We start from the raw sequence: 12,942 nt of genomic DNA, 5'->3' as shown, positions 1-12,942 counted from the left end.
GTCGAACGTTCCCAAAATGGTCAATATGGATGAAATTTTAACATTTAATTTTTGGACTGTAAATGACTGTTGGGTGTGAATTATGAATTTTTCAACTAAAATAAGTGTGTTTAAAGTCATTTCTGTGCCTGAAATTGGTCAAAATTGAAGCTTTTGAGTAAGCAAAACTCTGTAAAAATGGCAATTTTGGTCATGTGAGGGTTTAAAAAGTGGTTATTCAACATGAGGCACAATCCAATTGACATTTTGAATCATTTTTGATACAGTCCAAAAAATAAATTTTCTGATAAAAAACGATGACTCCGGACCTGTCGAACGTTCCCAAAATGGTCAATATGGATGAAATTTTAGCATTTTAATTTTTTGACTGTAAATGACTGTTGGATGCGAATTATGACTTTTTCAACTAAAATAAGAGTGTTTGAAGTCATTTCTGTGCCTGAAATTGGTCAAAATTGAATCTTTTGAATAAGGAAAACTCTGTAAAAATTGCAATTTTGGTCACGTGAGGGTTTAAAAAGTGGTTATTCAACATGAGGCACAATCCATTTGACATTTTGAATCATTTTTGGTACAGTCCCAAAAAATCAATTTTCTGATGAAAAACGATGACTCCGGACCTGTCGAAGTTCCCAAAATGTTCAATATGGGTGAAATTTTAACATTTAATCTTTTGACTCTAAATGACTGTTGGATGTGAATTATGACTTTTTCAACTAAAATAACTGTGTTTAAAGTCATTTCTGTGCCTGAAATTGTTCAAAATTTACGCTTTTGAGTAAGCAAAACTCTGTAAAAATGGCAATATCGGTTACTGTGAGGGTTTAAAAAGTGGTTATTCAACATGAGGCACGATCCAATTTACATTTTGAATCATTTTTGGTACAGTCCAAAAAATCAATTTTCTGATGAAAAACGATGACTTTGGACCTGTCGAACGTTCCCAAAATGGTCAATATGGATGAAATTTTAACATTTAATTTTTGGACTGTAAATGACTGTTGGGTGTGAATTATGAATTTTTCAACTAAAATAAGTGTGTTTAAAGTCATTTCTGTGCCTGAAATTGGTCAAAATTGAAGCTTTTGAGTAAGCAAATCTCTGTAAAAATGGCAATTTTGGTCACTGTGAGGGTTTAAAAAGTGGTTATTCAACATGAGGCACGATAAATTTACATTTTGAATCATTTTTGGTACAGTCCTAAACATCAATTCTCTGATGAAAAACGATGACTCCGGACCTGTCGAACGTTCCCAAAATGGTCAATGTGGATGAAATTTTAGCATTTTATTTTTTGACTGTAAATGACTTTAGGATGCGAATTATGACTTTTTCAACTACAATAAGAGTGTTTGAAGTCATTTCTGTGCCTGAAATTGGTCAAAATTGAAGCTTTTGAGTAAGGACAACTCTGTAAAAATGGCAATTTTGGTCACTGTGAGGGTTTAAAAAGTGGTTATTCAACATGAGGCACGATCCAATTGACATTTTGAATCATTTTTGGTACAGTCCAAAAAATCAATTTTCTGATGAAAAACGATGACTCCGGACCTATCGAACGTTCCCAAAATGGTCAATATGGATGAAATTTTAACATTTCATCTTTTGACTCTAAATGACTGTTGGATGTGAATTATGACTTTTTCAACTAAAATAAGTGTCTTTAAAGTCATTTCTGTGTCTGAAATTGGTCAAAATTGAAGCTTTTGAGTAAGCAAAACTCTGTAAAAATGGAAATTTTGGTCACTGTGAGGGTTTAAAAAGTGGTTATTCAACATGAGGCACAATCCAATTGACATTTTGAATCATTTTTGGTACAGTCCAAAAAATCAATTTTCTGATGAAAAACGATGACTCCGGACCTGTCGAACGTTCCCAAAATGGTCAATATGGATGACATTTTTACATTTAATCTTTTGACTCTAAATGACAGTTGGATGTGAATTATGACTTTTTCAACTAAAATAAGTGTGTTTAAAGTCATTTCTGTGCCTGAAATTGGTCAAAATGGAAGCTTTTGAGTAAGCACAACCCTGTACAAATGGCAATTTTGGTCACTGTGAGGGTTTAAAAAGTGGTTATTCAATATGAGGCATGATCCAATTTACATTTTGAATCATTTGTCGTACAGTCCAAAAAAATCAATTTTCTGATGAAAAACGATGACTCCTGACCTGTCGAACGTTCCCAAAATGGTCAATATGGATGAAATTTTAACATTTAATTTTTGGACTGTAAATGACTGTTGGATGTGAATTATGAATTTTTCAACTAAAATAAGAGTGTTTGAAGTCATTTCTGTGTCTGAAATTGGTCAAAATTGAAGCTTTTGAGTAAGCACAACCCTGTAAAATGGCAATTTTTGTCACTGTGAGGGTTTAAAAAGTGGTTAATCAACATGAGGCACGATCCAATTTACATTTTAAATCATTTTTGGTACAGTCCAAAAAAATCAATTTTCTGATGAAAAACGATGACTTTGGACCTGTCGAACGTTCCCAAAATGGTCAATATGGATGAAATGTTAACATTTAATTTTTGGACTGTAAATGACTGTTGGGTGTGAATTATGAATTTTTCAACTAAAATAAGTGTGTTTAAAGTCATTTCTGTGCCTGAAATTGGTCAAAATTGAAGCTTTTGAGTAAGCAAAACTCTGTAAAAATGGCAATTTTGGTCATGTGAGGGTTTAAAAAGTGGTTATTCAACATGAGGCACAATCCAATTGACATTTTGAATCATTTTTGATACAGTCCAAAAAATAAATTTTCTGATAAAAAACGATGACTCCGGACCTGTCGAACGTTCCCAAAATGGTCAATATGGATGAAATTTTAGCATTTTATTTTTTGACTGTAAATGACTGTTGGATGCGAATTATGACTTTTTCAACTAAAATAAGAGTGTTTGAAGTCATTTCTGTGCCTGAAATTGGTCAAAATTGAATCTTTTGAATAAGGAAAACTCTGTAAAAATGGCAATTTTGGTCACGTGAGGGTTTAAAAAGTGGTTATTCAACATGAGGCACAATCCATTTGACATTTTGAATCATTTTTGGTACAGTCCCAAAAAATCAATTTTCTGATGAAAAACGATGACTCCGGACCTGTCGAAGTTCCCAAAATGGTCAATATGGGTGAAATTTTAACATTTAATCTTTTGACTCTAAATGACTGTTGGATGTGAATTATGACTTTTTCAACTAAAATAACTGTGTTTAAATTTCTGTGCCTGAAATTGTTCAAAATTGACGCTTTTGAGTAAGCAAAACTCTGTAAAAATGGCAATATCGGTTACTGTGAGGGTTTAAAAAGTGGTTATTCAACATGAGGCACGATCCAATTTACATTTTGAATCATTTTTGGTACAGTCCAAAAAATCAATTTTCTGATGAAAAACGATGACTTTGGACCTGTCGAACGTTCCCAAAATGGTCAATATGGATGAAATTTTAACATTTAATTTTTGGACTGTAAATGACTGTTGGATCCAAATTATAACTTTTTCAACTAAAATAAGTGTGTTTAAAGTTATTTCAGTGCCTGAAATTGGTCAAAATTGAAGCTTTTGAGTAAGCAAAACTCTGTAAAAATGGCAATTTTGGTCACTTTGAGGGTTCAAAAAGTGGTTATTCAACATGAGGCACGATCCAATTGACATTTTGAATCATTTTTGATACAGTCCAAAAAATAAATTTTCTGATGAAAAACGATGACTCTGGACCTGTCGAACGTTCCCAAAATGGTCAATATGGATGAAATTTTAGCATTTTATTTTTTGACTGTAAATGACTGTTGGATGCGAATTATGACTTTTTCAACTACAATAAGAGTGTTTGAAGTCATTTCTGTGCCTGAAATGGGTCAAAATTGAAGCTTTTGAGTAAGGACAACTCTGTAAAAATGGCAATTTTGGTCACTGTGAGGGTTTAAAAAGTGGTTATTCAACATGAGGCACGATCCAATTGACATTTTGAATCATTTTTGGTACAGTCCAAAAAATCAATTTTCTGATGAAAAACGATGACTCCGGACCAATCGAACGTTCCCAAAATGGTCAATATGGATGAAATTTTAACATTTGATCTTTTGACTCTAAATCACTGTTGGATGTGAATTATGACTTTTTCAACTAAAATAAGTGTGTTTAAAGTCATTTCTGTGTCTGAAATTGGTCAAAATTGAAGCTTTTGAGTAAGCAAAACTCTGTAAAAATGGAAATTTTGGTCACTGTGAGAGTTTAAAAAGTGGTTATTCAACATGAGGCACAATCCAATTGACATTTTGAATCATTTTTGGTACAGTCCAAAAATTCAATTTTCTGATGAAAAACGATGACTCCGGACCTTTAGAACGTTCCCAAAATGGTCAATATGGATGACATTTTTACATTTAATCTTTTGACTCTAAATGACAGTTGGATGTGAATTATGACTTTTTCAACTAAAATAAGTGTGTTTAAAGTCATTTCTGTGCCTGAAATTGGTCAAAATTGAAGCTTTTGAGTAAGCACAACCCTGTACAAATGGCAATTTTGGTCACTGTGAGGGTTTAAAAAGTGGTTATTCAACATGAGGCACAATCCATTTGACATTTTGAATAATTTTTGGTACAGTCCCAAAAAATCAATTTTCTGATGAAAAACGATGACTCCGGACCTGTCGAAGTTCCCAAAATGGTCAATATGGGTGAAATTTTAACATTTAATCTTTTGACTCTAAATGACTGTTGGATGTGAATTATGACTTTTTCAACTAAAATAACTGTGTTTAAATTTCTGTGCCTGAAATTGTTCAAAATTGACGCTTTTGAGTAAGCAAAACTCTGTAAAAATGGCAATATCGGTTACTGTGAGGGTTTAAAAAGTGGTTATTCAACATGAGGCACGATCCAATTTACATTTTGAATCATTTTTGAAACATTCAAAAAAATCATTTTTCTGATGAAAAACGATGACTGCGGACCTGTCGAACGTTCCCAAAATGGTCAATATGGATGAAATTTTAACATTTAATTTTTGGACTGTAAATGACAGTTGGGTTTGAATTATGAATTTTTCAACTAAAATAAGTGTGTTTAAAGTCATTTCTGTGCCTGAAATTGGTCAAAATTGAAGCTTTTGAGTAAGCAAAACTCTGTAAAAATGGCAATTTTGGTCATGTGAGGGTTTAAAAAGTGGTTATTCAACATGAGGCACAATCCAATTGACATTTTGAATCATTTTTGATACAGTCCAAAAAATTAATTTTCTGATAAAAAACGATGACTCCGGACCTGTCGAACCTTCCCAAAATGGTCAATATGGATGAAATTTTAGCATTTTATTTTTTGACTGTAAATGACTGTTGGATGCGAATTATGACTTTTTCAACTAAAATAAGAGTGTTTGAAGTCATTTCTGTGCCTGAAATTGGTCAAAATTGAATCTTTTGAATAAGGAAAACTCTGTAAAAATGGCAATTTTGGTCACGTGAGGGTTTAAAAAGTGGTTATTCAACATGAGGCACAATCCATTTGACATTTTGAATCATTTTTGGTACAGTCCCAAAAAATCAATTTTCTGATGAAAAACGATGACTCCGGACCTGTCGAAGTTCCCAAAATGGTCAATATGGCTGAAATTTTAACATTTAATCTTTTGACTCTAAATGACTGTTGGATGTGAATTATGACTTTTTCAACTAAAATAACTGTGTTTAAAGTCATTTCTGTGCCTGAAATTGTTCATAATTGACGCTTTTGAGTAAGCAAAACTCTGTAAAAATGGCAATATCGGTTACTGTTAGGGTTTAAAAAGTGGTTATTCAACATGAGGCACGATCCAATTTACATTTTGAATCATTTTTGGTACAGTTCAAAAAATCAATTTTCTGATGAAAAACGATGACTTTGGACCTGTCGAACGTTCCCAAAATGGTCAATATGGATGAAATTTTAACATTTAATTTTTGGACTGTAAATGACTGTTGGGTGTGAATTATGAATTTTTCAACTAAAATAAGTGTGTTTAAAGTCATTTCTGTGCCTGAAATTGGTCAAAATTGAAGCTTTTGAGTAAGCAAATCTCTGTAAAAATGGCAATTTTGGTCACTGTGAGGGTTTAAAAAGTGGTTATTCAACATGAGGCACGATAAATTTACATTTTGAATCATTTTTGGTACAGTCCTAAACATCAATTCTCTGATGAAAAACGATGACTCCTCCGGACCTGTCGAACGTTCCCAAAATGGTCAATATGGATGAAATTTTAGCATTTTATTTTTTGACTGTAAATGACTTTAGGATGCGAATTATGACTTTTTCAACTACAATAAGAGTGTTTGAAGTCATTTCTGTGCCTGAAATTGGTCAAAATTGAAGCTTTTGAGTAAGGACAACTCTGTAAAAATGGCAATTTTGGTCACTGTGAGGGTTTAAAAAGTGGTTATTCAACATGAGGCACGATCCAATTGACATTTTGAATCATTTTTGGTACAGTCCAAAAAATCAATTTTCTGATGAAAAACGATGACTCCGGACCTATCGAACGTTCCCAAAATGGTCAATATGGATGAAATTTTAACATTTCATCTTTTGACTCTAAATGACTGTTGGATGTGAATTATGACTTTTTCAACTAAAATAAGTGTCTTTAAAGTCATTTCTGTGTCTGAAATTGGTCAAAATTGAAGCTTTTGAGTAAGCAAAACTCTGTAAAAATGGAAATTTTGGTCACTGTGAGGGTTTAAAAAGTGGTTATTCAACATGAGGCACAATCCAATTGACATTTTGAATCATTTTTGGTACAGTCCAAAAAATCAATTTTCTGATGAAAAACGATGACTCCGGACCTGTCGAACGTTCCCAAAATGGTCAATATGGATGACATTTTTACATTTAATCTTTTGACTCTAAATGACAGTTGGATGTGAATTATGACTTTTTCAACTAAAATAAGTGTGTTTAAAGTCATTTCTGTGCCTGAAATTGGTCAAAATGGAAGCTTTTGAGTAAGCACAACCCTGTACAAATGGCAATTTTGGTCACTGTGAGGGTTTAAAAAGTGGTTATTCAATATGAGGCATGATCCAATTTACATTTTGAATCATTTGTCGTACAGTCCAAAAAAATCAATTTTCTGATGAAAAACGATGACTCCTGACCTGTCGAACGTTCCCAAAATGGTCAATATGGATGAAATTTTAACATTTAATTTTTGGACTGTAAATGACTGTTGGATGTGAATTATGAATTTTTCAACTAAAATAAGAGTGTTTGAAGTCATTTCTGTGTCTGAAATTGGTCAAAATTGAAGCTTTTGAGTAAGCACAACCCTGTAAAATGGCAATTTTTGTCACTGTGAGGGTTTAAAAAGTGGTTAATCAACATGAGGCACGATCCAATTTACATTTTAAATCATTTTTGGTACAGTCCAAAAAAATCAATTTTCTGATGAAAAACGATGACTTTGGACCTGTCGAACGTTCCCAAAATGGTCAATATGGATGAAATGTTAACATTTAATTTTTGGACTGTAAATGACTGTTGGGTGTGAATTATGAATTTTTCAACTAAAATAAGTGTGTTTAAAGTCATTTCTGTGCCTGAAATTGGTCAAAATTGAAGCTTTTGAGTAAGCAAAACTCTGTAAAAATGGCAATTTTGGTCATGTGAGGGTTTAAAAAGTGGTTATTCAACATGAGGCACAATCCAATTGACATTTTGAATCATTTTTGATACAGTCCAAAAAATAAATTTTCTGATAAAAAACGATGACTCCGGACCTGTCGAACGTTCCCAAAATGGTCAATATGGATGAAATTTTAGCATTTTATTTTTTGACTGTAAATGACTGTTGGATGCGAATTATGACTTTTTCAACTAAAATAAGAGTGTTTGAAGTCATTTCTGTGCCTGAAATTGGTCAAAATTGAATCTTTTGAATAAGGAAAACTCTGTAAAAATGGCAATTTTGGTCACGTGAGGGTTTAAAAAGTGGTTATTCAACATGAGGCACAATCCATTTGACATTTTGAATCATTTTTGGTACAGTCCCAAAAAATCAATTTTCTGATGAAAAACGATGACTCCGGACCTGTCGAAGTTCCCAAAATGGTCAATATGGGTGAAATTTTAACATTTAATCTTTTGACTCTAAATGACTGTTGGATGTGAATTATGACTTTTTCAACTAAAATAACTGTGTTTAAATTTCTGTGCCTGAAATTGTTCAAAATTGACGCTTTTGAGTAAGCAAAACTCTGTAAAAATGGCAATATCGGTTACTGTGAGGGTTTAAAAAGTGGTTATTCAACATGAGGCACGATCCAATTTACATTTTGAATCATTTTTGGTACAGTCCAAAAAATCAATTTTCTGATGAAAAACGATGACTTTGGACCTGTCGAACGTTCCCAAAATGGTCAATATGGATGAAATTTTAACATTTAATTTTTGGACTGTAAATGACTGTTGGATCCAAATTATAACTTTTTCAACTAAAATAAGTGTGTTTAAAGTTATTTCAGTGCCTGAAATTGGTCAAAATTGAAGCTTTTGAGTAAGCAAAACTCTGTAAAAATGGCAATTTTGGTCACTTTGAGGGTTCAAAAAGTGGTTATTCAACATGAGGCACGATCCAATTGACATTTTGAATCATTTTTGATACAGTCCAAAAAATAAATTTTCTGATGAAAAACGATGACTCTGGACCTGTCGAACGTTCCCAAAATGGTCAATATGGATGAAATTTTAGCATTTTATTTTTTGACTGTAAATGACTGTTGGATGCGAATTATGACTTTTTCAACTACAATAAGAGTGTTTGAAGTCATTTCTGTGCCTGAAATGGGTCAAAATTGAAGCTTTTGAGTAAGGACAACTCTGTAAAAATGGCAATTTTGGTCACTGTGAGGGTTTAAAAAGTGGTTATTCAACATGAGGCACGATCCAATTGACATTTTGAATCATTTTTGGTACAGTCCAAAAAATCAATTTTCTGATGAAAAACGATGACTCCGGACCAATCGAACGTTCCCAAAATGGTCAATATGGATGAAATTTTAACATTTGATCTTTTGACTCTAAATCACTGTTGGATGTGAATTATGACTTTTTCAACTAAAATAAGTGTGTTTAAAGTCATTTCTGTGTCTGAAATTGGTCAAAATTGAAGCTTTTGAGTAAGCAAAACTCTGTAAAAATGGAAATTTTGGTCACTGTGAGAGTTTAAAAAGTGGTTATTCAACATGAGGCACAATCCAATTGACATTTTGAATCATTTTTGGTACAGTCCAAAAATTCAATTTTCTGATGAAAAACGATGACTCCGGACCTTTAGAACGTTCCCAAAATGGTCAATATGGATGACATTTTTACATTTAATCTTTTGACTCTAAATGACAGTTGGATGTGAATTATGACTTTTTCAACTAAAATAAGTGTGTTTAAAGTCATTTCTGTGCCTGAAATTGGTCAAAATTGAAGCTTTTGAGTAAGCACAACCCTGTACAAATGGCAATTTTGGTCACTGTGAGGGTTTAAAAAGTGGTTATTCAACATGAGGCACAATCCATTTGACATTTTGAATAATTTTTGGTACAGTCCCAAAAAATCAATTTTCTGATGAAAAACGATGACTCCGGACCTGTCGAAGTTCCCAAAATGGTCAATATGGGTGAATTTTTAACATTTAATCTTTTGACTCTAAATGACTGTTGGATGTGAATTATGACTTTTTCAACTAAAATAACTGTGTTTAAATTTCTGTGCCTGAAATTGTTCAAAATTGACGCTTTTGAGTAAGCAAAACTCTGTAAAAATGGCAATATCGGTTACTGTGAGGGTTTAAAAAGTGGTTATTCAACATGAGGCACGATCCAATTTACATTTTGAATCATTTTTGAAACATTCAAAAAAATCATTTTTCTGATGAAAAACGATGACTGCGGACCTGTCGAACGTTCCCAAAATGGTCAATATGGATGAAATTTTAACATTTAATTTTTGGACTGTAAATGACAGTTGGGTTTGAATTATGAATTTTTCAACTAAAATAAGTGTGTTTAAAGTCATTTCTGTGCCTGAAATTGGTCAAAATTGAAGCTTTTGAGTAAGCAAAACTCTGTAAAAATGGCAATTTTGGTCATGTGAGGGTTTAAAAAGTGGTTATTCAACATGAGGCACAATCCAATTGACATTTTGAATCATTTTTGATACAGTCCAAAAAATTAATTTTCTGATAAAAAACGATGACTCCGGACCTGTCGAACCTTCCCAAAATGGTCAATATGGATGAAATTTTAGCATTTTATTTTTTGACTGTAAATGACTGTTGGATGCGAATTATGACTTTTTCAACTAAAATAAGAGTGTTTGAAGTCATTTCTGTGCCTGAAATTGGTCAAAATTGAATCTTTTGAATAAGGAAAACTCTGTAAAAATGGCAATTTTGGTCACGTGAGGGTTTAAAAAGTGGTTATTCAACATGAGGCACAATCCATTTGACATTTTGAATCATTTTTGGTACAGTCCCAAAAAATCAATTTTCTGATGAAAAACGATGACTCCGGACCTGTCGAAGTTCCCAAAATGGTCAATATGGCTGAAATTTTAACATTTAATCTTTTGACTCTAAATGACTGTTGGATGTGAATTATGACTTTTTCAACTAAAATAACTGTGTTTAAAGTCATTTCTGTGCCTGAAATTGTTCATAATTGACGCTTTTGAGTAAGCAAAACTCTGTAAAAATGGCAATATCGGTTACTGTTAGGGTTTAAAAAGTGGTTATTCAACATGAGGCACGATCCAATTTACATTTTGAATCATTTTTGGTACAGTTCAAAAAATCAATTTTCTGATGAAAAACGATGACTTTGGACCTGTCGAACGTTCCCAAAATGGTCAATATGGATGAAATTTTAACATTTAATTTTTGGACTGTAAATGACTGTTGGGTGTGAATTATGAATTTTTCAACTAAAATAAGTGTGTTTAAAGTCATTTCTGTGCCTGAAATTGGTCAAAATTGAAGCTTTTGAGTAAGCAAATCTCTGTAAAAATGGCAATTTTGGTCACTGTGAGGGTTTAAAAAGTGGTTATTCAACATGAGGCACGATAAATTTACATTTTGAATCATTTTTGGTACAGTCCTAAACATCAATTCTCTGATGAAAAACGATGACTCCGGACCTGTCGAACGTTCCCAAAATGGTCAATATCGATGAAATGTTAACATTTTATTTTTTGACTGTAAATGACTGTTGGATGCGAATTATGACTTTTTCAACTAAAATAAGTTTGTTTAAAGTCATTTCTGTGCCTGAAATTGGTCAAAATTGAAGCTTTTGAGTAAGCAAAACTCTGTAAAAATGGCAATTTTGGTCACTTTGAGGGTTCAAAAAGTGGTTATTCAACATGAGGCACGATCCAATTGACATTTTGAATCATTTTTGATACAGTCCAAAAAATAAATTTTCTGATGAAAAACGATGACTCCGGACCTGTCGAACGTTCCCCAAAATGGTCAATATGGATGAAATGTTAGCATTTTATTTTTTGACTGTAAATGACTGTTGGGTGCAAATTATGACTTTTTCAACTAAAATAAGTGTGTTTAAAGTCATTTCTGTGTCTGAAATTGGTCAAAATTGAAGCTTTTGAGTAAGCACAACCCTGTAAAATGGCAATTTTTGTCACTGTGAGGGTTTAAAAAGTGGTTAATCAACATGAGGCACGATCCAATTTACATTTTAAATCATTTTTGGTACAGTCCAAAAAATCAATTTTCTGATGAAAAACGATGACTTTGGACCTGTCGAACGTTCCCAAAATGGTCAATATGGATGAAATTTTAACATTTAATTTTTGGACTGTAAATGACAGTTGGGTTTGAATTATGAATTTTTCAACTAAAATAAGTGTGTTTAAAGTCATTTCTGTGCCTGAAATTGGTCAAAATTGAAGCTTTTGAGTAAGCAAAACTCTGTAAAAATGGCAATTTTGGTCATGTGAGGGTTTAAAAAGTGGTTATTCAACATGAGGCACAATCCAATTGACATTTTGAATCATTTTTGATACAGTCCAAAAAATAAATTTTCTGATAAAAAACGATGACTCCGGACCTGTCGAACCTTCCCAAAATGGTCAATATGGATGAAATTTTAGCATTTTATTTTTTGACTGTAAATGACTGTTGGATGCGAATTATGACTTTTTCAACTAAAATAAGAGTGTTTGAAGTCATTTCTGTGCCTGAAATTGGTCAAAATTGAATCTTTTGAATAAGGAAAACTCTGTAAAAATGGCAATTTTGGTCACGTGAGGGTTTAAAAAGTGGTTATTCAACATGAGGCACAATCCATTTGACATTTTGAATCATTTTTGGTACAGTCCCAAAAAATCAATTTTCTGATGAAAAACGATGACTCCGGACCTGTCGAAGTTCCCAAAATGGTCAATATGGCTGAAATTTTAACATTTAATCTTTTGACTCTAAATGACTGTTGGATGTGAATTATGACTTTTTCAACTAAAATAACTGTGTTTAAAGTCATTTCTGTGCCTGAAATTGTTCAAAATTGACGCTTTTGAGTAAGCAAAACTCTGTAAAAATGGCAATATCGGTTACTGTTAGGGTTTAAAAAGTGGTTATTCAACATGAGGCACGATCCAATTTACATTTTGAATCATTTTTGGTACAGTTCAAAAAATCAATTTTCTGATGAAAAACGATGACTTTGGACCTGTCGAACGTTCCCAAAATGGTCAATATGGATGAAATTTTAACATTTAATTTTTGGACTGTAAATGACTGTTGGGTGTGAATTATGAATTTTTCAACTAAAATAAGTGTGTTTAAAGTCATTTCTGTGCCTGAAATTGGTCAAAAAAGCTTTTGAGTAAGCAAATCTCTGTAAAAATGGCAATTTTGGTCACTGTGAGGGTTTAAAAAGTGGTTATT

The sequence above is a fragment of the Lissotriton helveticus genome, chromosome 6 (assembly GCF_964261635.1).
Source record: "Lissotriton helveticus chromosome 6, aLisHel1.1, whole genome shotgun sequence".
NCBI lineage: Eukaryota > Metazoa > Chordata > Amphibia > Caudata > Salamandridae > Lissotriton > Lissotriton helveticus.
This window is presented reverse-complemented; position numbering follows the sequence as displayed.